A 26,308-nucleotide genomic window follows, 5' to 3' on the forward strand; every position below is an offset into this window, starting at 1 on the left:
ACAGTGTCAAAGACATATGCTTAATATTGTTATTTTTCCAGTCAGTGAGAGAACTGAATGCACACCTAGATTACAGCAGCACAATTGAGGCATCTGATATACTGTGAGTTTTTTTGGTACAATTTATAGAACTTAATATAAGTTAAACAGAAAAACTCCATAACACATCAAATGCACAAATTAGTATTATGCAGGCACAGAATAAAGTTGTGTAGAGAAAGGAAATATGGATCCAGCTCCAGGAATAAATTGTAAAAACTTTATTAGTTCACATTAAAATGCTGCTGAGATATGACCGGCATAGTAGGTAAAGGAGAGCAACCAGCACCCGACAGTCGGTCATGTCTCAGCAGCATTTTAATGTGAACTAATAAAGTTTTTACATTTTATTCCTGGAGCTGGATCCATATTTCCTTTCTCTACACGTCGACCAGTGTTGTGGCAGCAACACTTTGTTTCCGTGCTCTGATGGATACTTACCACATCGGACAGATGAACTAAGGGTCAGCCGAAATATCCCTTTTTTTTTCTGTGTACAGTATAAAGTTACATTGAGATATTTCAGAAATTTTTCAACTGTTCTTTATTAAAAGGGAATGTGTCACCTCATTTTCAACTATTAAACTGGTCCCAATGTGCCGTTAGTGATGCAATGTGCATCACTAACATGTTTTTGTCAAATAAAATGTCCAAGTATTAACTTTACAAAACACCTTATATCATTAGGGGATTACCTCACATACCTCTTCTTTCAGTCATATGGGTAGTGACTTTATCTTTTCAGTCACAGATCATTCAGTGTACTTTTGAAATTAGGTATACCCACAGCATTGCATTTGATTGCCATGACTGGCTCAGAAGTTACAACAATCGTGCATCAAACACCGCACTGCCCATCCTCTCCTTGGGCGCGTGCAATGATTTTGGGTGTACAGCCCCAGCTTCATGTCAGAGAGTGGAGATGGACACAGTGACGCGCATAGCGTGTTCGCTCACATGTCATGAAGACACTAACTCAGAGCGGCTCCGGCACATCCGACATGAATCCCCTAATGATATAAGGTGTTTTGTAAACCTAATACTTGGACATTTTATTTGACAAAAACATGATAGTGATGAACATTGCATCACTAACAGCACATTGGGATCAGTTTAAAAAAATGAGGTGACAGGTTCCCTTTAAAAAAAATCCTATTATACATTTAATTGGGTTTTAAAATATTAATACACATATCCAAGGCAATTTTCAAATGTCAGTATTTTAATCAGAATTTAGAATCAGTAGTTATAGACTGAAATAGGATTGGAACGATATGTGAACTGATCAGAAAAAAAATAATTCACCTGTTCATGTGTATTTTCCTGAGAAATTTGATTCATGAAAAACTTAAATCTCCAAGAATTTAATTTAATGCCCCTTATTATGCTCCAGAGCAGGGGTCCCCAACTCCAGGCCTCGAGGGCCGCCAACAGTGCAGGTTTTCAGGATTTCTTTAGTATTGCATCGGTGGTAATGTGATCATCTACACAGGTGATGATTCCAACCCCTGTGCAATACTAAGGAAATCCTGAAAACCTGCACTGTTGGCGGCCCTCGAGGCCTGAAGTTGGGGACCACTGCTCCAGAGCATAAACAATGTAATATATAAGAACTAAAAAAAAAATAAACAAACATAATTACCTCACTACTCACCTTTCATGTACCTCTGCTACTCACGTCAACCCGTCCGCTCCTCAGATCGCCATCAGTTGTGCAGAAATCCCCAGGCCTCTCACGCAAGGCAGGGGCTTTTGGGATTGGCAGGTCTGGAAGGATTCTGTCAATGCATCAACAAGGGCCCACACCTAGCCATTGGCCTAGCCATTAGCTATGTGCGCAAATAGGATTTTTTTTTTTTTACAGATTTTGGAGCAGAAAGCTGCTGTAAACTCAAAAGGCTTCTCACGCACATATTTTCTTTTTGGACAGGAAATTGAGAAAAAAGTGGCTGTGTGTATACTTTCTTTTCAGGTAGTTTACGCTTTGGAAAAAGCTAAAAAAAAACATTCCAGAGAACAGGGGTTGCCACATGAGAGACTGTGACTGTTGTGGAGGGCCGAACCAATAGGCTGAAATTAATTCTGCTCAATATCAATATTAATTTATTATAATTATTTTATATTAACCCCTTTCTGCCATTAGACGTACTATTCCGTCCATGTGGGGTGGGCCTTAATTTCCATGGAGGGAATAGTACGTCCAGCGTGATCGGCCGCGCTCACGGGGGGAGCGCGGCCGTTCGTGGCCGAGTGACAGCTGCTTATCGCAGCTGACATCCGGCACTATGTGCCAGGAGCGGTCTCGGACCGCCCCCGGCACATTAACCCCCGGCACACCGCGATCAAACATGATCGCGATGTGCCGGCGGTGCAGGGAAGCATCGCGCAGGGAGGGGGCTCCCTGCGTGCTTCCCTGAGACCACCGCAGCAACGCGATGTGATCGCGTTGCTCCGGGGGTCTCCTACCTTCCTCTCCCTGCAGGCCCCGGATCCAAAATGGCCGCGGATCTGGGTCCTGCAGGGAGGGAGGTGGATTACCAAGTGCCTGCTCAGAGCAGGCACTTGGTAACGCTGCAGCGCTCTGAGACAGATCTGTGATCTGACAGAGTGCTGTGCAAACTGTCAGATCACCGATCTGTGATGTCCCCCCCTGGGACAAAGTAAAAAAGTTTTTCCTAATGTGTAAAAAAAAAATCCTAAATAATGAAAAAAAATATATATTATTCCCATAAATACATTTCTTTATCTAAATTTTAAAAAAAACAATAACAGTACACATATTTAGTATCGCCGCGTCCGTAACGACCCGACGTATAAAACTGGCCCACTACTTAACCCCTTCAGTAAACACCATAAGAAAAAAAAAAACGAGGCAAAAAACAACGCTTTATTATCATACCGCCGAACAAAAAGTGGAATAACGCGTGATCAAAAAGACGGATATAAATAACCATGGTACCGCTGAAAGTGTCATCTTGTCCCGCAAAAAGTGAGCCACCATAAAGCTTCATCAGCAAAAAAATAAAAAAGTTATAGTCCTGAGAATAAAGCGATGCAAAAATAATTATTTTTTCTATAAAATAGTTTTTATCGTATAAAAGCGCCAAAACATAAAAAAATGATATAAATGAGGTATCGCTGTAATCGCACTGACCCAAAGAATAAAACTGCTTTATCAACGGTATAAACACCTCCCCCAAAAGAAATTCATGAATAGCTGGTTTTTGGTCATTCTGCCTCACAAAAATCGTAATAAAAAGCGAACAAAAATTGTCACGTGCCCAAAAATGTTACCAATAAAAACGTCAACTCGTCCCGCAAAAAACAAGACCTCACATGACTCTGTGGACCAAAATATGGAAAAATTATAGCTCTCAAAATGTGGTAACGCAAAAAATATTTTTTGCAATAAAAAGCGTCTTTCAGTGTGTGATGGCTGCCAATCATGAAAATCCGCTAAAAAACCCGCTATAAAAGTAAAGCAAACCCCCTTCATCACCCCCTTAGTTAGGGAAAAATTTAAAAAATGTATTTATTTCCATTTTCCCATTAGGGTTAGGGCTAGGGTTAGGGCTAGGGCTAGGGTTAGGGCTAGGGTTAGGGCTAGGGTTAGGACTAGGGTTAGGACTAGGGCTAGGGTTAGGGCTAGGGTTAGGGCTACGGTTAGGGCAAGGGCTAGGGTTAGGGTTGGGGCTACAGTTAGGGTTGGGGCTAAAGTTACGGTTAGGGTTTAGATTACATTTACAGTTGGGAATAGGGTTGGGATTAGGGTTAGGGGTGTGTCAGGGATAGAGGTGTGGTTAGGGTTACTGTTGGGATTAGGGTTAGGCGTGTGTTTGGATTAGGGTTTCAGTTATAATTGAGGTGTTTCCACTGTTTAGGCACATCAGGGGCTCTCCAAACGCGACATGGCGTCCAATCTCAATTCCAGCCAATTCTGCGTTGAAAAAGTAAAACAGTGCTCTTTCCCTTCCGAGCTCTCCCGTGTGCCCAAACAGGGGGTTACCCCAACATATGGGGTATCAGCGTACTCAGGACAAATAGGACAACAAATTTTGGGGTCCAATTTCTCCTGTTACCCTCGGGAAAATACAAAACTGGGGGCTAAAAAATAATTTTTGGGGGAAAGTTTTTTTTTTTTTTTTCACGGCTCTGCGTTACAAACTGTAGTGAAACACTTGGGGGTTCAAAGCTCTCACAACACATCTAGATGAGTTCCTTAGGGGGTCTAGTTTCCAAAATGGTGTCACTTGTGGGGGGTTTCTACTATTTAGGTACATTAGGGGCTCTGCAAACGCAATGTGACACCTGCAGACCATTCCATCTAAGTCTGCATTCCAAATGGCGCTCCTTCCCTTCCGAGCCCTCCCATGCGGCCAAACAGTGGTTCCCCCCACATATGGGATATCAGCGCACTCAGGACAAATTGTACAACAAATTTTGGGGTCCAATTTCTCCTGTTACCCTCGGGAAAATACAAAACGGGGGGCTAAAATTTAATTTTTGTGGGAAAAAATTTTTGTTTTATTTTTACGGCTCTGCATTATAAACTTCTGTGAAGCACTTGGTGGGTCAAAGTGCTCACCACACCTCTAGATAAGTTCCTAAGGGGGTCTACTTTCCAAAATGGTGTCACTTGTGGGGGGTTTCAATGTTTAGGCACATCAGTGGCTCTCCAAACGCAACATGGTGTCCCATCTCAATTCCTGTCAATTTTGCATTGAAAAGTCAAACGGCGCTCCTTCCCTTCCGAGCTCTGTCATGCGCCCAAACAGTGGTTTACCCTTACATATGGGGTATTGGTGTACTCAGGACAAATTGTACAACAACTTTTGGGGTCCATTTTCTCCTGTTATCCTTGGTAAAATAAAACAAATTACAGCTGAAGTAAATTTTTTGTGAAAAAAAGTTAAATGTACATTTTTATTTAAACATTCCAAAAATTCCTGTGAAGCACCAGAAGGGTTAATAACTTAATGACTTCAAATGAGATGTGGTCCCTAAAAAAAAAAATGTTGTTGTAAAAATGAGAAATTGCTGGTCAACTTTTAACCCTTATAACTCCCTAACAAAAAAAAAATTTGGTTCCAAAAATGTGCTGATGTAAAGTAAACATGTGGGAAATGTTACTTATTAAGTATTTTGTGTGACATATCTCTGTGATTTAATTGCATAAAAATTGAAATTTGGAAAATCGCGAAATTTTCATAATTTTCGCCAAATTTCCATTTTTTTCACAAACAATTGCAGGTACTATCAAAGAATTTTTACCACTATCATGAAGAACAATATGTCCCGAGAAAAGAATGTCAGAATCACTTTGATCCGTTGAAGCGTTCCAGAGTTATAACCTCATAAAAGGACAGTGGTCAGAATTGTAAAAATTGGTTAATTTGCATTAACGTGCAAACCACCCTTGGGGGTAAAGGTGTTAATATTAATTGTATCACTTAGCCCCTTAGTGACAGGGCCAAATTTGTAAACTCTGACCAGTGTCACTTTCAATGGTAATAACTTTGGAATGCTTCAACAAATCCCAGTGATTTTGAGAATGTATTTTCGTGGCACATTATACTTAAATTTAGGTCGATATATTTTGTGCTTGTTTATAAAAAAATATCAAAAATTTGACAAAAATGTAAAAAAAATTAACAATTTTTAAACTTTGAATGATTATCCCTTTAAGGCAGGAGTCCACTACCGTATAATACGGACGAGTGCTATGCTATAAAAAAAATAAAAAATTAAAAATCACATAGCACTCGGACCAGTATCCCTCTATGGGGCAGCTTCCATTATCGTATTTTTACTCGGCTGCGAGAGGCTCGGAGCACAGACGCATGACACTCGGCTCCCGCTCGCAGCAGAGCAGGAGCCGAGGGTCATTAGCATATCGCATCCGATGCGATCCAATACGCTAGGGTGACTCCAGCCTAATACAGATAGTCATGCCACAGAGAAACATTAATAAATAACATTTCCCTCATGTCTGCTTTACATCAGCACCATTTGTAAAATGTTATTTTATTTTGTTAGCATTTTAGGAGGTTTCAAAATGTAGCAGCAATTTTTCATGGAAATCTACAAAATTAATTTTTATAGAGACCTATCCATGTTTGAAGTGACTTTAGGAGTCCTATATATTGGAAAACCCCAAAAAGTGATCCCATTTCAAAAACAGCACCCCCTGACATACTAAAAACTGCTCCTGTGTAGTTTATTAACCCTTCAGGTGTTTTTCAGGAAATAATGAAAAGTGACATGACAGGAATGAAAAAGTGTATTTTTACCTCCTAAATGTCGCTAACTTCTGAACAGGCCACTGTAGCCAGCAGACTCTAAGGCCACTATTTGGCTGCAGGGCCGGCTGCAGGTTTTCATGGGACCTGGGCGAGAGTCTCGGTGGGCCCCTTTAACACATACCACAATTCATAATGTACGTGGAGCTACCCCAGATGCAGGGCCGCGGGTTACTCGATACCGGTCCTCTGCGGCGGGCTCAGTTCTGGGGATGTCACGGTGGCTGGACCCGATCCGTGACCCTGCTAAGGGGCATCCAATAAAAGGTGATACAAGTCTGTCAAGGTTTCGTGACGCCACCAGTGGTATTCGGTCAGGGTGACCGACGCTGCCTGGGGTCCACTGGGGTGATGTGATGGCAGCTAGATGGTATACCTTCCCACAGGTGAAGTATATCCCCAGGGTTTCCCAGTGGTGTAGGTGGCGATGGTGTGAGGTGCAGACAATAACAAGGACACAGGGTTGCAGTCTCTTTAGCTCTTTACTGGTGACTTCAGGATCCTCAATCCAGAGCACAGTTAACAGGACTGTCTGAGCCCGGCCGGTCCGAAGGCACATCCAGAGTTCCCTTTGCAGGTGGAAATCAGTGCCTACCAATAGCGCCTGTGTGTTGTAGTGCTTCCCTGCTGAGCATTCGGGATAGTCCTCACAACTTCTATTCTTGTTCTTTCTAGTTCATTCCAGATCTTTCTAGTTCTCCGTCCCCCAGGTTTGTTATGGATAGGACACACCCATTTGACGGGTAGGCTCGGAGTTCTTCCGGGACCCTAGAGACGCCCCTCTCCACGCGTTGCCCCCTATGTCTGCTTAGGTGATGTAAGGTAGACAGCCAACCTATAATTAACTGTCCTGCGGAGTTTGAAGTAAGGCATAGAGTCAGTTACTTCCTCAGTGTTTCGGCCACCGGCTACGCGCCTCAGTAGGATGTTGCCGTTCTCCGGGCACGACTCCTACTGGCTCTCCTTTGTGCTTGATCTCGTTTCTCACTGTCCACAATATCCTTCGCTTCGCTGTCTCTTTCTTAGGATACCGCCACGGGTAGTGCAGGCGCGGTTCTGTAACGTTCTGTTCTTGTCGCTAGATACCTGCCAGGTTCCCACGCCTGACAGGGACCCCCCTGAATCTTCCCCGCAACACCCCCTGCCACGGGATGTTGCCTGGACAAACTTCCTATCCAACCCCTAGTTTTACCAGTATGAGGAGTGGCCTAATAAATAAAACCTTTTGCTCCCCCTAGTGGCCGGAGTGTGAAGTGTAATGTGTGCTGGTGATACCTGGTTAGGAGAACTCCTTTAGTGCCATCAGACATACCATCACTCCCCTTAGTGGCAGAGCGACGTTACTGCAACGACCAGATCTCTGGGGCGCTGCATACGGATACGGCAGAGAAATATAGGTATAGTACAATGCCAAAGATTTCACTTACTTCTTACATTACATGAGTGATATCTATTGTGCATTCTACATTAGCTCAGAAACCGGACAGTATAGTCCTCTATACAGAATAATTTAGTCCCATATATTGCTCCAAACAGAATAATGAGCCCCATATATTGCCTCATACAGTATAATGGCCCCATATAGTGCTCCATACAGTCTAATTGGCACCACATAATCCTCTATACAGAATAATGAGCCCCATATACAGGTCCTTCTCAAAAAATTAGCATATAGTGTTAAATTTCATTATTTACCATAATGTAATGATTACAATTAAACTTTCATATATTATAGATTCATTATCCACCAACTGAAATTTGTCAGGTCTTTTATTGTTTTAATACTGATGATTTTGGCATACAACTCCTGATAACCCAAAAAACCTGTCTCAATAAATTAGCATATCAAGAAAAGGTTCTCTAAACGACCTATTACCCTAATCTTCTGAATCAACTAATTACATAGTAACATAGTAACATAGTTAGTAAGGCCGAAAAAAGACATTTGTCCATCCAGTTCAGCCTATATTCCATCATAATAAATACCCAGATCTACGTCCTTCTACAGAACCTAATAATTGTATGATACAATATTGTTCTGCTCCAGGAAGACATCCAGGCCTCTCTTGAACCCCTCGACTGAGTTCGCCATCACCACCTCCTCAGGCAAGCAATTCCAGATTCTCACTGCCCTAACAGTAAAGAATCCTCTTCTATGTTGGTGGAAAAACCTTCTCTCCTCCAGACGCAAAGAATGCCCCCTTGTGCCCGTCACCTTCCTTGGTATAAACAGATCCTCAGCGAGATATTTGTATTGTCCCCTTATATACTTATACATGGTTATTAGATCGCCCCTCAGTCGTCTTTTTTCTAGACTAAATAATCCTAATTTCGCTAATCTATCTGGGTATTGTAGTTCTCCCATTCCCTTTATTAATTTTGTTGCCCTCCTTTGTACTCTCTCTAGTTCCATTATATCCTTCGTGAGCACCGGTGCCCAAAACTGGACACAGTACTCCATGTGCGGTCTAACTAGGGATTTGTACAGAGGCAGTATAATGCTCTCATCATGTGTATCCAGACCTCTTTTAATGCACCCCATGATCCGGTTTGCCTTGGCAGCTGCTGCCTGGCACTGGCTGCTCCAGGTAAGTTTATCATTAACTAGGATCCCCAAGTCCTTTTCCCTGTCAGATTTACCCAGTGGTTTCCCGTTCAGTGTGTAATGGTGATATTGATTCCCTCTTCCCATGTGTATAACCTTACATTTATCATTGTTAAACCTCATCTGCCACCTTTCAGCCCAAGTTTCCAACTTATCCAGATCCATCTGTAGCAGAATACTATCTTCTCTTGTATTAACTGCTTTACATAGTTTTGTATCATCTGCAAATATCGATATTTTACTGTGTAAACCTTCTACCAGATCATTAATGAATATGTTGAAGAGAACAGGTCCCAATACTGACCCCTGCGGTACCCCACTGGTCACAGCGACCCAGTTAGAGACTATACCATTTATAACCACCCTCTGCTTTCTATCACTAAGCCAGTTACTAACCCATTTACACACATTTTCCCCCAGACCAAGCATTCTCATTTTGTGTACCAACCTCTTGTGCGGCACGGTATCAAACGCTTTGGAAAAATCGAGATATACCACGTCCAATGACTCACCATGGTCCAGCCTATAGCTTACCTCTTCATAAAAACTGATTAGATTGGTTTGACAGGAGCGATTTCTCATAAACCCATGCTGAATTAACTCTAAACACATGCAAAAGATACCTGAGGCTTTTATAAACTCCCTGCCTGGTTCATTACTCAAAACCCCCATCATGGGTAAGACTAGCGACCTGACAGATGTCAAGAAGGCCATCATTGACACCCTCAAGCAAGAGGGTAAGACCCAGAAAGAAATTTCTCAACAAATAGGCTGTTCCCAGAGTGCTGTATCAAGGCACCTCAATGGTAAGTCTGTTGGAAGGAAACAATGTGGCAGAAAACGCTGTACAACGAGAAGAGGAGACCGGACCCTGAGGAAGATTGTGGAGAAGGACCGATTCCAGACCTTGGGGAACCTGAGGAAGCAGTGGACTGAGTCTGGTGTGGAAACATCCAGAGCCACCGTACACAGGCGTGTGCAGGAAATGGGCTACAGGTGCCGCATTCCCCAGGTAAAGCCACTTTTGAACCATAAACAGCGGCAGAGGCGCCTGACCTGGGCTACAGAGAAGCAGCACTGGACTGTTGCTAAGTGGTCCCAAGTACTTTTTTCTGATGAAAGCAAATTTTGCATGTCATTCGGAAATCAAGGTGCCAGAGTCTGGAGGAAGACTGGGGAGAAGGAAATGCCAAAGTGCCTGAAGTCCAGTGTCAAGTACCCACAGTCAGTGATGGTGTGGGGTGCCATGTCAGCTGCTGGTGTTGGTCCACTGTGTTTCATCAAGAGCAGGGTCAATGCAGCTAGCTATCAGGAGATTTTGGAGCACTTCATGCTTCCATCGGCTGAAATGCTTTATGGAGATGAAGATTTCATTTTTCAGCACGACCTGGCACCTGCTCACAGTGCCAAAACCACTGGTAAATGGTTTACTGACCATGGTATTACTGTGCTCAATTGGCCTGCCAACTCTCCTGACCTGAACCCCATAGAGAATCTGTGGGATATTGTGAAGAGAAAGTTGAGAGACGCAAGACCCAACACTCTGGATGAGCTTAAGGCCGCTATTGAAGCATCCTGGGCCTCCATAACATCTCAGCAGTGTCACAGGCTGATTGCCTCCATGCCACGCCGCATTGAAGCAGTCATTTCTGCCAAAGGATTCCCGACCAAGTATTGAGTGCATAACTGAACATTATTATTTGATGTTTTTTTTGTTTGTTATTAAAAAACACTTTTATTTGATTGGATGGGTGAAATATGCTAATTTATTGAGACAGGTTTTTTGGGTTATCAGGAGTTGTATGCCAAAATCATCAGTATTAAAACAATAAAAGACCTGACAAATTTCAGTTGGTGGATAATGAATCTATAATATATGAAAGTTTAATTGTAATCATTACATTATGGTAAATAATGAAATTTAACACTATATGCTAATTTTTTGAGAAGGACCTGTATTGCTCCAAACAGAATGAGCCCAATATTATGCTCCATACAGAATAATGAGCCTCATATAATGCTCCATACAGTATAATGGGCACCACAGAGTACTCCATACAGAATGAGCCGCATATATTACTCCATACGGAATTCACCCCATATAATGCTCCATACAGTATAGTGAGCCACATATAATTCTCCATACAGTACTTGATGGGCCCCATCTATTGCTCCATATATAATGGCCCTCATATAATGTTCCATACAGTATATGATCGGCCCCATACAGTATGCTGAGTCCCATATATTGCTCCATACAGAATGGGCCCCATATAATACCACTTACAGAATGGGTCCCATATAATGCTCCAAAAATAATTGGCCCCATAAGATGCTCCATGTATAATGGGCCCCATATAATGCTCCATATATAACTGGCCATATAAAATGCTCCATATATAATTAGTCCCATAAGATGCTTCATATATTATTGGCCCCATATACTGCTCCATATTGAATTGGCCACATAAGATGCTCCATATTAAATTGGCCCCATATAATGCCCCCTATAGAATTGGCTTCATAAGATACTTCATATAGAATTAGCCACATAAGATGCTCCATATTAAATTGGCCCCATATAATGATCCCTATAGAATTGGCTTCATAAGATACTTCATATAGAATTAGCCCCATATAATGCTCCATATATAATTAGTCCCATAAGGTGCTTCATATATAATTGGCCCCTTATACTGCTCCATATGTAATTGGCCCCATATACTGCTCCATATTGAATTGGCCACCTAAGATGCTCCACATTAAATTGGCCTCATATAATGCTCCATTATAGAATTGGCTTCATAAGATGCTTCCTATATTATTGGCCCCATAAGATGCTCCATATAGAATTAGCCCCATATAATGCTCCATATATGGGCCCCTTCTGATAGTCCCCATATATTGCTCCAAATATTAAAAGAAAAAAAATGAAATACTCACCTCTTGTTGCTTGTCGCTTGCTCTGCTCTGGACTCCTCAGCGTTGGCGTTTTCCTGCTCTCTGTGCTGTGACTGCTCAGGCAGAGGGTGCACACTGGTGACGTCATCGCGCCCTCTGATCTGAACGTCACAGTCAGACGCTGCAGTGCTGGAACTGGGAGAGGTAAGTCTCTCAAGTGCCAGGGCCCGGAGCAGGCGGGGGGTCCACTCGCAGGGGCCGGCACTATAGCGCACCAGTGTCCCCGACGGTGAGTGGGCCCCCCCTGCCTGCTCAGGGCCCTGACACTTGCCCGGATGCGCCGAGTGCTGATGCCGGCTCTGTTTGGCTGTGAACTGCCATGGCAAATATCAGGACCACACAATAATGATCACAGGGCGCCAATGGGGATAAAGAGGAAGCCCCCCCCTCACTCGTTTAACCATTTATATAATATAGTCATTATAGAAAGCAGCATCTAAGGAGTTAACCAGATATGTACGGTGCCAATACTGGGGATGCTATTCTCTTATATCTTAGGTAAGTAAAAAGACGTATTGACTGTCATTAAGGGGTTAATATTGATCAGAATTAAGTATGCTGACCTCCTATATACCATTTGAGCCCACTCACAGCCCCTTCTATACACTATAAGAGCCCCCACATAGCTTCCCCAAGATCAGCATGTGACTCCATAGCTTCCCCATGTCCAGCAGGAGACCCCATAACTTCAATTTGTCCAGCATGGGAACCCCAAAGCCTCCCCATGTACAGAATGAGAACTCTATAGCTTCCTCTCATCCAGCATGAGAGCCCATAGCCTCCCCATGTCCAGCATGAGGGCCCTTAGCCTCCCCATGTCCAGCATGAGGGTCCAGAGCCTCCCCATGTCCAGCATGAGGGCCCATAGCCTCCCAATGTCCAGCATGATGGCCCATAGCTTCCCCATGTCCAACATGAGGGCCAATAGCCTCCCCATGTCCTGCATGAGGGCACATAGCCTCCCCATGTCCAGAATGAGAGACTGCAGCCTCCCCATGTCCAGCCAACATCCCATATTCATGACAAAAAAACACCACATACTCACCTTGTTCCTGTTCCCTGTGAGTTCTCTCCTTGTTCCTGTTGTTCCTGTGAGTTTGATCAGCTGTCACACACGCTGATTGGTGCATTCACGACAGCCTGCATCCCAGGGAGGCAGATAGCAGTGCCAGTGGATGGGGGCGGACAGGCTGATGAGGGCAAGGTGTGGCCACTTTTTTCAACCCCTTGGCTGTCTTGCTCCGATGTTGCCCATGGGCCGCACTTTGCCCTGGTCTGCCAAAGAATGAACATTTCTATGTAAAATTACTAGCTATTCACATGTTCATGCTTTTGGGCATCCTTTAAAAATGTAAGGTTTCTAAAACCATCAAGTTGTTAAAAGAAGTAACATGTCAATTATTCTGGCATTTTATGCTTGGAAGACGCTGTATACCTTACCATACAAGACAATATGGATGCTCAAAATATGCCTGGAAAATGACCAGACTTTTTTTGGAGCATTTTGCCATTCTTCCTGGTCATAAAACCCATAGCAGATTCAGCATTCCTGGTCATAAAACCCTCCCAAAAATATCCCAGGCAAACGTCTGAAAAATGCTCAGGAAACAACTGAAAAAAAAGCACTACAAATCCACCACAAGAAATGAAAAGAGTGCACTGCAATGTAAAAATGACTTGCTATGTAGATGTTGTGTCTTATGTCACGATTTTAACCATTTCAGGGTTCGGAAACCGTGAAGTGGTTAAAAGAAGTAATATCTTCATTCTTTGGGCAACTACCAGATGAAAGTATAGAGCAAAGCTGTCAGCAAAGGCACTTAGCAAAAAACACTGCTGGTGTTTTCCCGAAGCTGCTTTGCCTTGGAAAACTTGGCAGTTTCACCATTATCTTAAAGGCACCATGGAGGGGGAATAACCTCGAGGGGGCATAACCTCGAGGAGGCCATTGAGGAGCTTATCATTTTCTCAAGTGGCTTTGAAGAGTTTTTGAAGCATTTTGGATTTTTTTCCTGAAATGCATGTATGTTTAACATGGGGGACGCATGCGTTTTTGTTTGTTGCGTTTTGCGACGCATGCGTCTTTTTTGCTGCAAGCGTCGGACCAAGAAAACGCAACAAGTTGCATTTTTCTTGCGTCCGATTTTCGGCAAAAAACGACGCACGCGTCACAAAACGCAGCGTTTTTGCGTTTTGCCGCGTTTTTGCGTGTGTCGTGCATTGCGTCGCCGACACAGCGGCGCACAACGCTAGTCTGAACGTAGCCTAAGAAACAGCATACACTTACTATTTTTCCAGGTGTTTTTCAAAATTTGATGGAGTAGAAAAATTCTGAATAGACTGGCCATACGAAAAGTATGGGTGTGCACACACGGCATATTTTCAGGTAGCTTTCCGCCTGGAACTTTTTAATATAATCATTGCAAAACCATCTAAAAACATGAACACATTGCACAGCAATGTAAAAACAACATTGCTATGCACATGTTCAAACTTCTGTTACTTTTTTTGAATGCTTTAGGGTGCAGTAACTATGAAGTGGTTGAAAAAATAGCATGTTCCTCCAGAAGCCTTTTGCTAGCTATAGCTTAATAGATGGTGGCCCGATTCTAACGCATCAGGTATTCTAGAATATGCATGTCCACGTAGTATATTGCACAGCCCACGTAGTATATTGCCCAGTCATGTAGTATATTGCCCAGCGACGTAGTATATTGCCCAGTCACATAGTATATTGCCCAGCCACGTAGTATATTGCCCAGCCACGTAGTATATTGCCCAGCCACGTAGTATATTGCCCAATGACGTAGTATATTGCCCAGCCACGTAGTATATTGCCCAGCCACGTAGTATATTGCCCAGCCACGTAGTATATTGCCCAATGACGTAGTATATTGCCCAGCCACGTAGTATATTGCCCAGCCACGTAGTATATTGCCCAGTGACGTAATATACAGCACAGAGCCATGTAGTATATTGCCCAGTGATGTAGTATACAGCACAGAGCCACGTAGTATATTGTCCAGCCACGTAGTATATTGGCCAGTCACGTAGTATATTGGCCAGTCACGTAGTATATTGGCCAGCGACATATGTCACAGGTTAAAAAATAAACATATACTCACCTTCCGAGGGAGCCCTTGTAGTCATGTCGCCTGTGTGCGGTGCACTCGGCAGCTTCTGGTCCCAGGGTTGGTAGCGCAGGACCCGTGATGACGTCGCGGTCACATGACCGTGACGTCATGGCAGGTCCTTCTCGCGCAGGCCCTGTGATGACGTCGCGGTCACATGACCGTGACATCATGGCAGGTCCTTGTCGCATACCATCCTTGCCACCAGAACCTGCCGCTTGCAATGAGCGGTTACCGGAGCGTCGTGAGGAGCGGGAAAGGCGGCGGCAGGTGAGTATGTAATGATTTTTTTTTTTTTTAAATTATTTTTAACATTAGATCCTTTTTACTATTGACGCTGCATAGGCAGCATCAATAGTATAAACTTGGTCACACAGGGTTAATAGCGGCGGTAACGGAGTGTGTTACCCACAGCATAACGCGGTCCGTTACCACTGGCATTAACCCTGTGTGAGCGGTGACTGCGGAGACTATGGAGCGGGCACCGAGCACTGACTGCAGGGAAGTAGGGAGGGACTAATCGGACTGTGGCCGTCGCTGATTGGTCGCGACAGCCATTACAGGCAGCTGGCGAGACCAATCAGTGACTTGGATTCCATGACAGACAGAGGCCGCGACCAATGAATATCTATGACAGACAGAAAGACAGACAGACAGAAGTGACCCTTAGACAATTATATAGTAGATAGAATAAAAGCCTCTGGTAGCAGGGCAGCCACAGAAATGATGGCAAGACTATTAAGATACGTTCTTGCGGTCAGTAAACACTGCTAGTTGGACGCTGCGTACATCTGCAGTGTACAACCCACTGCCTCCAGATGTTACAGCATAGTGGATGGGATTTCAAGAAATACCATGTCCACTATGCATCCACAGACACCCGTGGCTCACCGGCGGAGACGGACATGCGGAGCGTCTTTCCAGACCACAGCATCTCAATATATCTTGCGAAGGGCCTTAATAATCAGCAAATTTTTGCTTCTCTGCCTTTCAGCAGCCATAACTTTTTCTTTTTACTTATTCTCTTGGCTGTAAGGGGTTTTCTTTTCTGCAAAATATTTTATATTATTTTTCAGAGAAACTCTGGGTTACATTTAACTCACCATTTAAACTTTTTCTTTATGTTCATGTTTTACATCAAACAACCTGTTGAATAAATTCTCCAGGTAATTATGGTCAGGTAAATACTCTACATGGGTTTTTTTTCTTTATTTTTTCAATTTTATGTAATAAAGTGTATTTTATGTGAAAAAAAAAATTGATTTTTTTAAATATTTTTTTTAGCGAGGACTTTTTACTTTTATTACTTTGCAAATGTTTTCTATATGATTTTTTTTTTACAAACGTAGTCCCCAAAAGATCATCAAGGATCTTTGAGCAATTCTTTATTGATCATATTTTTCCACTGTAGCTTGGGCATTCATAGATACAGTGGAAAACAGCCAACTGGTGTGACACAAGTCACTGGCTAGCTGATATGGTTTTGCCTGAAACCTGCAGCTTTGCTATGCTGCTGCAGGCAGATGATCATATGATTGTCAGGTCCTACAGAGCCATCTTCGACCATTGCAATGCTTCTATAGACTACATAGCGATCATTGAGAAGTATTTGACAAGCAAGCTAGATGAAATAATTGTTAATAAAACTCTTTTGTATTCTTGCTACTATCTCAAGCTATATCTATCAGCTGGAGGTCCAAGCTGCTCTTGCTAGAATTCTGGAGCTTTAACCCCAGGCTATAAATTTACAAAATCACAAGGTTAAAGCCTGGGCCATGTGCTTTACGGCTCTTGGTTGTTACAGAGTTAGGTACCTATATATGTTGTAGTTGCAAGCAGAGACAGAATTTTAAAAAGTTTATGTCATTTTATTCAATGAAAGCTAACTGCTCCCTTGCTTGTGGCTTCCTGATTGCTGGGGTGAAGAATGCAGGTGCTTCTGATTGATTAACAAATCAGAGCAGAATAATTATCCCACTGCTAGCTCCTGATGGGGCATTAGAAGTGCAGTGATACTGAAGCTGGCCAGGATCAGGAGTTAACAGCTAAAGTAATCCCAGCTAGCTTCAAAGCAGTGCATACAAGCTAAATGTCATGATCCAGTTCTGAGTTTGTGTTCAGCTGTCTTATCTCTGGACTGGTCATGTGGGAGTTAATCCCCTCTGCCTCACTTTGAAGCTGGCTGAGCTATTTAAGTCATCTGCAGCCTGTGGGCCAGTTTCAGCTATAGTTCATGCTGCATCTGACCTCTGGCTTGTACCCCAACTCCGTCTTACGTCTCCCGTTTGGTTACCATGTTCCCGGTAGGCTCTGACTTCTTGCTTGTCTCCCACTATTCTCTGCTCGTCCCTTCTGTACCGCGCTGCTATCTCCGTGTATGACCTTGGCTTGTCTAATGTCTCTTTCATTACCTGTGACACCTGTGTTGTTGTTCAGTGTTGCTGCGCTGTGTGTACAACCTCTTTTCCTTAACCAGCACCCCCTGGTGGAGGTTGCTCTATACTGCACTGCAAGCAGCACATTACACTAAATAGGAAAGATATGAATAGGTAAGCGCTTAGAAGCACTGCATCTTTTCCAGCATCTCTGCTGTTTAGTTTCTTGACTTTAGCCCTGCAAAGTCTGCTATGCCTTCCATTATTACAATGTCTGGCCAACAACACTCTGGACAGTCAGCTTCTCTGAGAGAACCACTTAATGCTCCAGTTTCTGATGGAACTGCTAAGATCCAGTTTCCACTTACATTACACTATGATGGAGAGATCAATCAGTGTCAAATTAATTTCAAACTCCACGATCATCTCTGTTCTTCAGCCAGACCAAAGCATTTATGGTCTATGCTGTCTGGACAAGCCTTGACCTGGGCAAACCCCAATTGAGAGCATGAAAATGCAGAGACATGAGATATTGTAAGGTTCCTGGAGACGTTCCAAGCGATATTCGAGGTTCCAGGCTGCATCCCCTTGTCTTCTTCGTCCCTGTTGTCTCTAAGGCAGAGCACGGATACCGTGGCCCAGTATGCCTTACGCATCTGTGTCTTAGAAGTGGTGCTGCCTTGGAACAAAGAAGCCCCAGTGGTGATCTTCTGGCAGAGCCTGTCTGGTAATTTCAGGAATGAGTTTTATGGCCAAGACCTACCACCCTCGCTGGACGGCCTTATACACCTGGCCACTAGGATATCCCTGTGCTTCCATGAGCAAGCCCAGCCAGTCCTCACCATCAGAGGCCTAAGTAAATACCATATAGACACTTTAGTCATGCCCCTTCAGGACATGACCCCTGGTGCAGTGGTCCACAGCCACCAGCGTTACACCAGCAATGTTTTGCATGTGCTTAAAAGACTTATAATCCACTTGACATACCTTTTCTTTTTATGTCCTCCTTTTTTATATATTACTTTTAAAGAAAACCTGACATCTGATACATGCTGTGGCATTTCAGAGAAAGGGGTAACGTTTCTCCTCGTGGAAAGTGACATAACAGGCCTGGCATACCAATGTGAGGAGGCTTTTAAGCCTTTAAGCCTTGCAATGCTCCCCTGGGAAATGAAATATGCAACTTGCCTCTTCAGAGAGGAAGAGTACTAGCATTCTAGTGCCACCTATTGGAATTAGCAAACTTAAAAGTCAGTGTCAACTCTTTAATGAGCCTTGCCACATGACTTGGGATCAAAGCCAAACCAAAATCTCAATTTGCAAACAAGGTGCAATAGGTGGCATTAGAGTTCTAGTCCCCTTCCTCTCTGAAAAGGCACTTTGCATATTTGCATATTTCATTTCCCACTACTGGGCCAGTTATTAGGGAACTCACCATTAGCATATTGTATATATACAACCAATTCCAATGCATGGATCATATACAGTTATGGCCAAACGTGTTGGCAGGATTTAAATTGTTCCAGAAAACAAAGTATTTCTCCCAGAAAATCATTGCAATTGTACATGTTTTTTCCTTTGTCTGTATTGGCACAAGACATAAAACAACTGAGGAAAAAAGTAAATTGGACATCATTTCACACAACACCTCAAAAATGGGTCGGACAAAATTATTGGCACCTTTCCAAAATTGTGTGGAAACATCTTTGATTCAAGCATGTGGTGCTCATTAAAACTCACCTGTGGCAAGAGTAGCAGGTGTGGGCAATATTAACCCCTTAAGCCCCAAGGGGGGTTTGCACGTTACTGACCGGGCCAATTTTTACAATTCTGACCACTGTCCATTTATAAGGTTATAACTCTGGAAAGCTTACACGGATCCTGATGATTCTTACGTTGTTTTCTCATAACATATTGTACTTCATGAGAGTGGTAAAATTTATTTGATATTACCTGCGTTTATTTGTGAAAAAAAAAAGGAAAATTGGCAAAATTTTTTACAATTCTGACCACTGTCTCTTTATGAGACGCTGGAATGCTTGAATGGATCCTGGTGATTCTGGTAATGTTTTCTCGTGACATATAGTACTCATATATGTTCATAGTAAAATTTCTTAGATATTACTTGCGTTTATTTCTGGAAGAAAAAAAAATGAAATTTTGCGAAAATTTTGAAAATTTCGCAATTTTCCAACTTTGAATTTTTATGCCCTTAAATCACAGAGATATGTCATACAAAATACTTAGTAAGTAACATTTCCCATATGTCTACTTTACATCAGCACAATTTTGGAACCAAAATTGTTTTTTGTTAGGGAGTTATAAAGGTTAAAATTTGACCAGCAATTTCTCATTTTTACAACACCATTTTTTTTTTAGTGACCACATCACGTTTGAAGTCACTTGAGGGGTCTATATGATAGAAAATAACCAAGTGTGACACCATTTTAAAAACTGCACCCCTCAAGGTGCTCAAAACCGCATTCAAGAAGTTTATTAACCCTTCAGGTGTTTCACAGGAATTTTTGGAATGTTTAAAAAAAAATGAACATTTAACTTTTTTTCACAAAAAATTTATTCAGCTCCTATCTGTTTTATTTTGCCAAGGGTAACAGGAGAAAATGGACCCCAAAAGTTGTTGCACAATTTGTCCAGAGTACGCCGATACCTCATATGTGGGGTAAACCACTGTTTGGGCACATGACAGATCTCGGAAGGGAAGGAGCGCGATTTGACATTTCAATGCAAAATTGACTGGAATTGAGATGGGACGCCATGTTGCGTTTGGAGAGTAACTGATGTGCCAAAACATTGAAATTCTCCACAAGTGATACCATTTTGGAAAGTAGACCCCCAAAGGAACTTATCTAGATGTGTGGTGAGCACGTTTACCTACCAAGTGCTTTACAGAAGTTTATAATGCAGAGCCGTAAAAATAAAAAATCATATTTTTTCACAAAAATGATCTTTTCGCCCCCAATTTTTTTCTTTTTCCACGAGTGTTAGGTCTCGAGTTCCAGCTTCTGCACAGGGGGAATCTCGAGCCGTCTCCACTGCGGTCCCCCATTCTTATCCAGCCGCAGTGGAGCCTGCTCAGCAGGGATGTCGGTCCCAGCATCTTGCTCGGTCTCACTCTGTTCAGAGAGTTACTGCTGCTTCTTCAGCTCTTGCCATTAAAGTCAGTGCTGGTCAGCAGCGAGTGGACTTCTCTGGGACTAAGTCCTTGTCTGCGCACACTGAGCATGCCCAGGGCAAGATCTCCCGTTGGAGATCGAGGGTCATGTGCTCAGACTCTGCAGCGCATTCTATTGGTCCTCTTGGCAGGTCTTGGAAGGGCAAAGTTTCTGTGGCCACTTCCTGTCCTGCAACTATATAAACTGCGCATGACCGCACGGCCATGCGCTAGTGTACAATTTAATACGTGTGTTTGTTGTGAGTGCAAGTCGTTCTTTAAATACCCCTACCCTATTGTATGACTGTTCGCGTATGGTGTATGGCTGCTATCTAGCGCCCGACTAATCACTCAACGTGTCACACACGTATCAGCGTCTATTGCTGTGACCGCCAGTGCGGTGCCACGCGCCAGTGTGCGCTTCCTGACCCACGTCTGGGTGCTTTGTGGTACCTGCCAGCACGGCACAGTTCGCACTTCGGTGCTATAATTATATATTTCCTTACACACCCAGTAGCGGTGTAGTGCCAGCAAGGGTCTAATCGGACTACAATCCCTGTTGGGGTTAAGTTCGCTGACCACTTGCTCGCGCCCTATGTGCGGTACCGCGGTCCTGTGACGCAACAGGATCGCTTTCTTCACGCTGGGTGAGGTTTAACCCACGCGTGTATACTTTTGGATACCGCCATATAGTCTGTCATTTCCTAGCAGCAGGTTGCACCTGCACGGTGGACCCCGGACTGCGAACGCATCTATATCATCTCTCTTGGTGCGTTCCGCCAGTCCTAACATTACACTAGCGCCAGGGTCTGGCTAGTGATGACAGACAAACAGCAATCTCTGCGGTATATCCAGCAGCTGGAGGGTAGGTTGGCGGCTCTCGAGAGCGCGTCTTCAGCTGTGGATGTTACTGCAGTAGCTGTACAGGCTGCCAGCGTGGCTGCAGCTACTATGTCCATTGCCACCCCTGTTCCGACACTATCTCGCCTCCCGCTGCCAGAAAAATTTTCTGGTGATAGCAAGTTTTGTATGGGATTTGTGAGTCAGTGCTCTATTCACCTCGAGCTCCTGGCTGCACATTTTCCCACAGAGCGGGCTAAGGTGGGATTTATTCTGTCTCTATTGTCGGACAGGGCGTTGGAATGGGCTACGCCGCTGTGGGAGCGTGGCGATCATGTGGTGCAGAGTGCTCCGCTGTTTCTGAGCGCTCTGAAACAGGTCTTTTTAGGACCTCAAGTCACCCATGATACTGCGCTCCAATTGCTGGCATTAACTCAGGGTGAGTTCTTGGTCAGTCATTTTGCCGTCCAATTCCGCACCTTAGCATCTGAGCTGGATTGGTCGGATAAAGCTCTTATCCCCATATTTTGGAGGGGCTTGGCTGACCACGTAAAGGACGCTTTGGCCACTAGGGAGATTCCTGCCACACTGGAGGAGTTAATAACTGTCTCCACTCGAATTGACCTCCGTTTTAACGAGCGGAGGTTAGAGCGAGCCCAGTGTAGGCAGAGGTTTCGGCTGGCTCCTACTTTCGCCAAACCTCTGGAATCTCCGGTCCTGGTTCCTGAGCCACATGAGGCCAGGGAAGTGTCACAAGCAGGATCTAAGTCCCGGACCGCTTGTGCACTCAGGGTCTGTCATGTTTGCCAGCAGTCAGGACATCTAGCCACCAGATGTCCTCAGCGGTCGAGGAAACGTCAGCGTCTAGTGGTAGTAGGTGGAGGTACACTAGACACGGCGACGTTTGCCTCTAAGTTGTCCTTTAAGGGGACAATTACTATTGGCTCATTCTCCCACTCGGTAGAGCTCTGCGTGGATTCTGGGGCGGAGGGCAATTTTATGTCTTCTGCCTTCGCCCAACGTCACGCAATACCCCTGGTAATGCTTGCTCAACCAGTAACGGTGCGAGTGGTGAATGGGTCGACATTGCCCTCACAGATAACACACCAGACCATCCCTTTTACTCTGTCCATGTCGCCATCTCATCAGGAGATAATTTCTCTGCTCGTCATTCCGGAAGGAATTGATGAGGTCCTGTTGGGAATACCTTGGCTACGGTACCACTCTCCTCATATCGAGTGGTCCTCAGGCAGAATTCTGGGTTGGGGTGAATCTTGTGGGGGTAGATGTCAGAGGGAGTGCGTTCAGGTTGCTACTACTGAGGTACCCGCAGATCTATCCTCTCTCCCCAAGCAGTATTGGTCTTATGCAGACGTGTTCTCCAAAAAGGCGGCGGAGGTCCTTCCGCCTCATCGCCCCTATGACTGTCCTATTGATCTCTTGCCTGGTGCTGAGCCTCCCCGGGGTCGAGTTTATCCGCTATCTCTCCCGGAGACGGAGGCAATGTCACAGTACATCCAGGAAAATCTGGCAAGAGGATTCATTAGGAAGTCAGTGTCACCTGCTGGGGCAGGGTTCTTCTTCGTGCAGAAGAAGAATGGGGAATTGCGCCCATGCATAGACTACAGGGGTCTTAACGCCATCACCGTTAAGAATAAGTATCCTTTGCCCTTGATATCTGAGTTATTCGATAGACTTCGGGGAGCAAGGGTATTTACTAAATTAGATCTGCGGGGTGCTTACAACCTGATTCGCATCCGTGAGGGGGACGAATGGAAGACGGCCTTTAACACCAGGGATGGGCACTATGAATATCTGGTGATGCCCTTCGGGCTCTGTAATGCCCCAGTCGTTTTCCAAGACTTTGTGAATGATATCTTCCGGGATATGCTTTCCACCTCGGTCGTAGTCTATCTGGATGATATTCTCATCTACTCTCCAGATATTGACTCCCACCGGAGAGATGTTTGCAAAGTCTTCGACCTCCTACGGGCAAACTCCCTCTATGCCAAGTTGGAGAAGTGTATGTTTGAGCAGGAGTCTTTACCTTTCCTGGGCTACATCATCTCAGCCCAGGGATTGGCTATGGATCCTGCCAAACTACAGGCAGTGATGGACTGGCAGGAACCCCATTCTCTGAAAGCGGTGCAGCGCTTTATGGGGTTCATAAATTACTATCGTCAGTTCATCCCCCACTTCTCAACCCTGGTAGCTCCCTTGGTATCCCTCACCAAGAAGGGAGCGAATCCTAAATTGTGGTCCGAAGAGGTCTCCAAGGCCTTCACTTCTATTAAGTCCCACTTTGCTAGCGCTCCCATCTTACATCGTCCCGATGTGGATAAGCCATTCCTAATGGAGGTGGATGCCTCATCCGTTGGTGCAGGAGCAGTCCTCTATCAAAAGGATGCTCAAGGTCGGAAGCACCCATGCTTCTTCTTCTCAAAGACCTTCTCACCAGCGGAGAGAAATTACTCCTTCGGGGATAAGGAGCTGCTGGCAATGAAGTTGGCCTTTTCGGAATGGAGACATCTCTTGGAGGGTGCTCAGTTCCCATTCCAAGTCTTCACGGACCACAAGAATTTGGTCTATTTACAGACAGCCCAGCGGCTGAATTCTCGTCAGGCCAGATGGTCCTTGTTTTTCTCCCGGTTCCACTTCACTCTACATTATCTCGCCGGGGAGAAGAACATCGGTGCTGACGCTCTCTCTCGCTCCCTGGTGTCAACTGTGGAGGAGGAGGACGAGCCTCGGCTCATTGTCCCTTCAGAGAGTCTGAGAACCGTAGCTCCGGTTTCGCTTGAGTCTGTGCCTCCGGGCAAGACTTTTCTTCCCATCAATTTGCGTCCGGAGGTTCTCTCGTGGGCTCATTCGTCCAGAGTGGGTGGACACTTTGGGGCAAAGAGGACATCTGAGTTGTTGGCGAGAATGTATTGGTGGCCACATATGGTTCGTGACGTAGGAGACTACGTTCGGGCATGTGTCTCTTGTGCCAAAAATAAGTCTCTCCGTCAACGGCCAGCTGGGTTGTTATACCCTCTGCCGGTGGCAGACAGGCCCTGGGAGATGGTCGGGATGGACTTTGTGGTGGGTTTGCCCAAGTCACGTGGCTGTACTGTCATTTGGGTTATCACCGACCATTTTTCTAAAATGGTGCATTTGGTGCCGCTTCCTCGGCTACCTTCTGCACGGGCCTTGGCAGCATTGTTTGTTAAACACATCTTCCGTCTTCACGGTATGCCAGACAAAATTGTCAGTGACCGGGGTCCCCAGTTTGCATCTCGGTTCTGTAGAGAGCTTTGTCGCCTTCTCAGTATCGAGTTGAATCTCTCTTCGGCATATCATCCCGAGATGAATGGGTTGGTGGAGAGAGCCAACCAGACCTTGGTCACATATCTGCGACATTTTGTCTCTGCTAAGCAAGATGACTGGGCATCTTTGCTACCGTGGGCGGAGTTTGCTCTTAACAATGCTGTAGCTGACTCCACTGGACAGACTCCATTCCTCCTTAACTATGGTCAGCATCCGCGGGTACCTGTGCCCATGCCGTGTCTTCCGCCGATTCCAGGGTGGCAGACTGGGCTGTGGAGGCACGGGACATTTGGGATCGCACTCAGGATGCCATTCGGGCTTCCAAGGAGAGAATGAAGTCCTCCGCCGATGTTCATCGGCGCCCCGCTCCGACCTTTGCTCCTGGCGACTTGGTGTGGCTCTCCGCCCGTAACATCAGGCTGCGAGTTGAGTCCACTAAGTTTGCTCCTCGCTACTTGGGTCCCTTCAAGGTTCTCGAACAGGTTAATCCTGTGGTCTACCGCCTGGCTCTTTCTCCTCGCTTGGGTATCACCGACACCTTTCATGTGTCCCTCTTGAAACCCGTATACATGTCCCGGTTTTCCGAGTCATCTGCCGGGACATCGGGTTCGTCTACGGACGATTACGAGGTGAACGCTATTTTGGGGTGTAAGGTGGTACGCGGCAAAAAGTTCTATCTGGTGGATTGGAAGGGTTATGGTCCAGAGAACAGGAGCCTGCTGAAAACATTCGGGCCCCACAGCTCATTGCTGCCTTCGAGCGTAGCGAGGCCCAAGGAGGGGGGGGCCCTAGGAGGGGGGGTAATGTTAGGTCTCGAGTTCCCGCTTCTGCACAGGGGGAATCTCGAGCCGTCTCCGCTGCGGTCCCCCATTCCTATCCAGCCGCAGTGGAGCCTGCTCAGCAGGGACGTCGGTCCCAGCGTCTTGCTCGGTCTCACTCTGTTCAGAGAGTTACTGCTGCTTCTTCAGCTCCTGCCATTAAAGTCAGTGCTGGTCAGCAGCGAGTGGACTTCTCTGGGACTAAGTCCTTGTCTGCGCACACTGAGCATGCCCAGGGCAAGATCTCCCGTTGGAGATCGAGGGTCATGTGCTCAGACTCTGCAGCGCATTCTATTGGTCCTCTTGGCAGGTCTTGGAAGGGCAAAGTTTCTGTGGCCACTTCCTGTCCTGCAACTATATAAACTGCGCATGACCGCACGGCCATGCGCTAGTGTACAATTTAATACGTGTGTTTGTTGTGAGTGCAAGTCGTTCTTTAAATACCCCTACCCTATTGTATGACTGTTCGCGTATGGTGTATGGCTGCTATCTAGCGCCCGATTAATCACTCAACGTGTCACACACGTATCAGCGTCTATTGCTGTGACCGCCAGTGTGGTGCCACGCGCCAGTGTGCGCTTCCTGACCCACGTCTGGGTGCTTTGTGGTACCTGCCAGCACGGCACAGTTCGCACTTCGGTGCTATAATTATATATTTCCTTACACACCCAGTAGCGGTGTAGTGCCAGCAAGGGTCTAATCGGACTACAATCCCTGTTGGGGTTAAGTTCGCTGACCACTTGCTCGCGCCCTATGTGC

General features: G+C 45.0%; 1 protein-coding gene across 8 annotated transcripts in view; it reads right to left on the reverse strand.

The window, feature by feature from the left end:
* Positions 1-26,308, reverse strand: part of SPDEF (SAM pointed domain containing ETS transcription factor) — a 1,047,406-nt gene that overhangs the window by 634,184 nt on the left and 386,914 nt on the right. The gene's annotated exons all lie outside the window — the stretch shown is intronic.

This window comes from Ranitomeya imitator, chromosome 3 (genome assembly GCF_032444005.1).
Source record: "Ranitomeya imitator isolate aRanImi1 chromosome 3, aRanImi1.pri, whole genome shotgun sequence".
Taxonomy (NCBI): domain Eukaryota; kingdom Metazoa; phylum Chordata; class Amphibia; order Anura; family Dendrobatidae; genus Ranitomeya; species Ranitomeya imitator.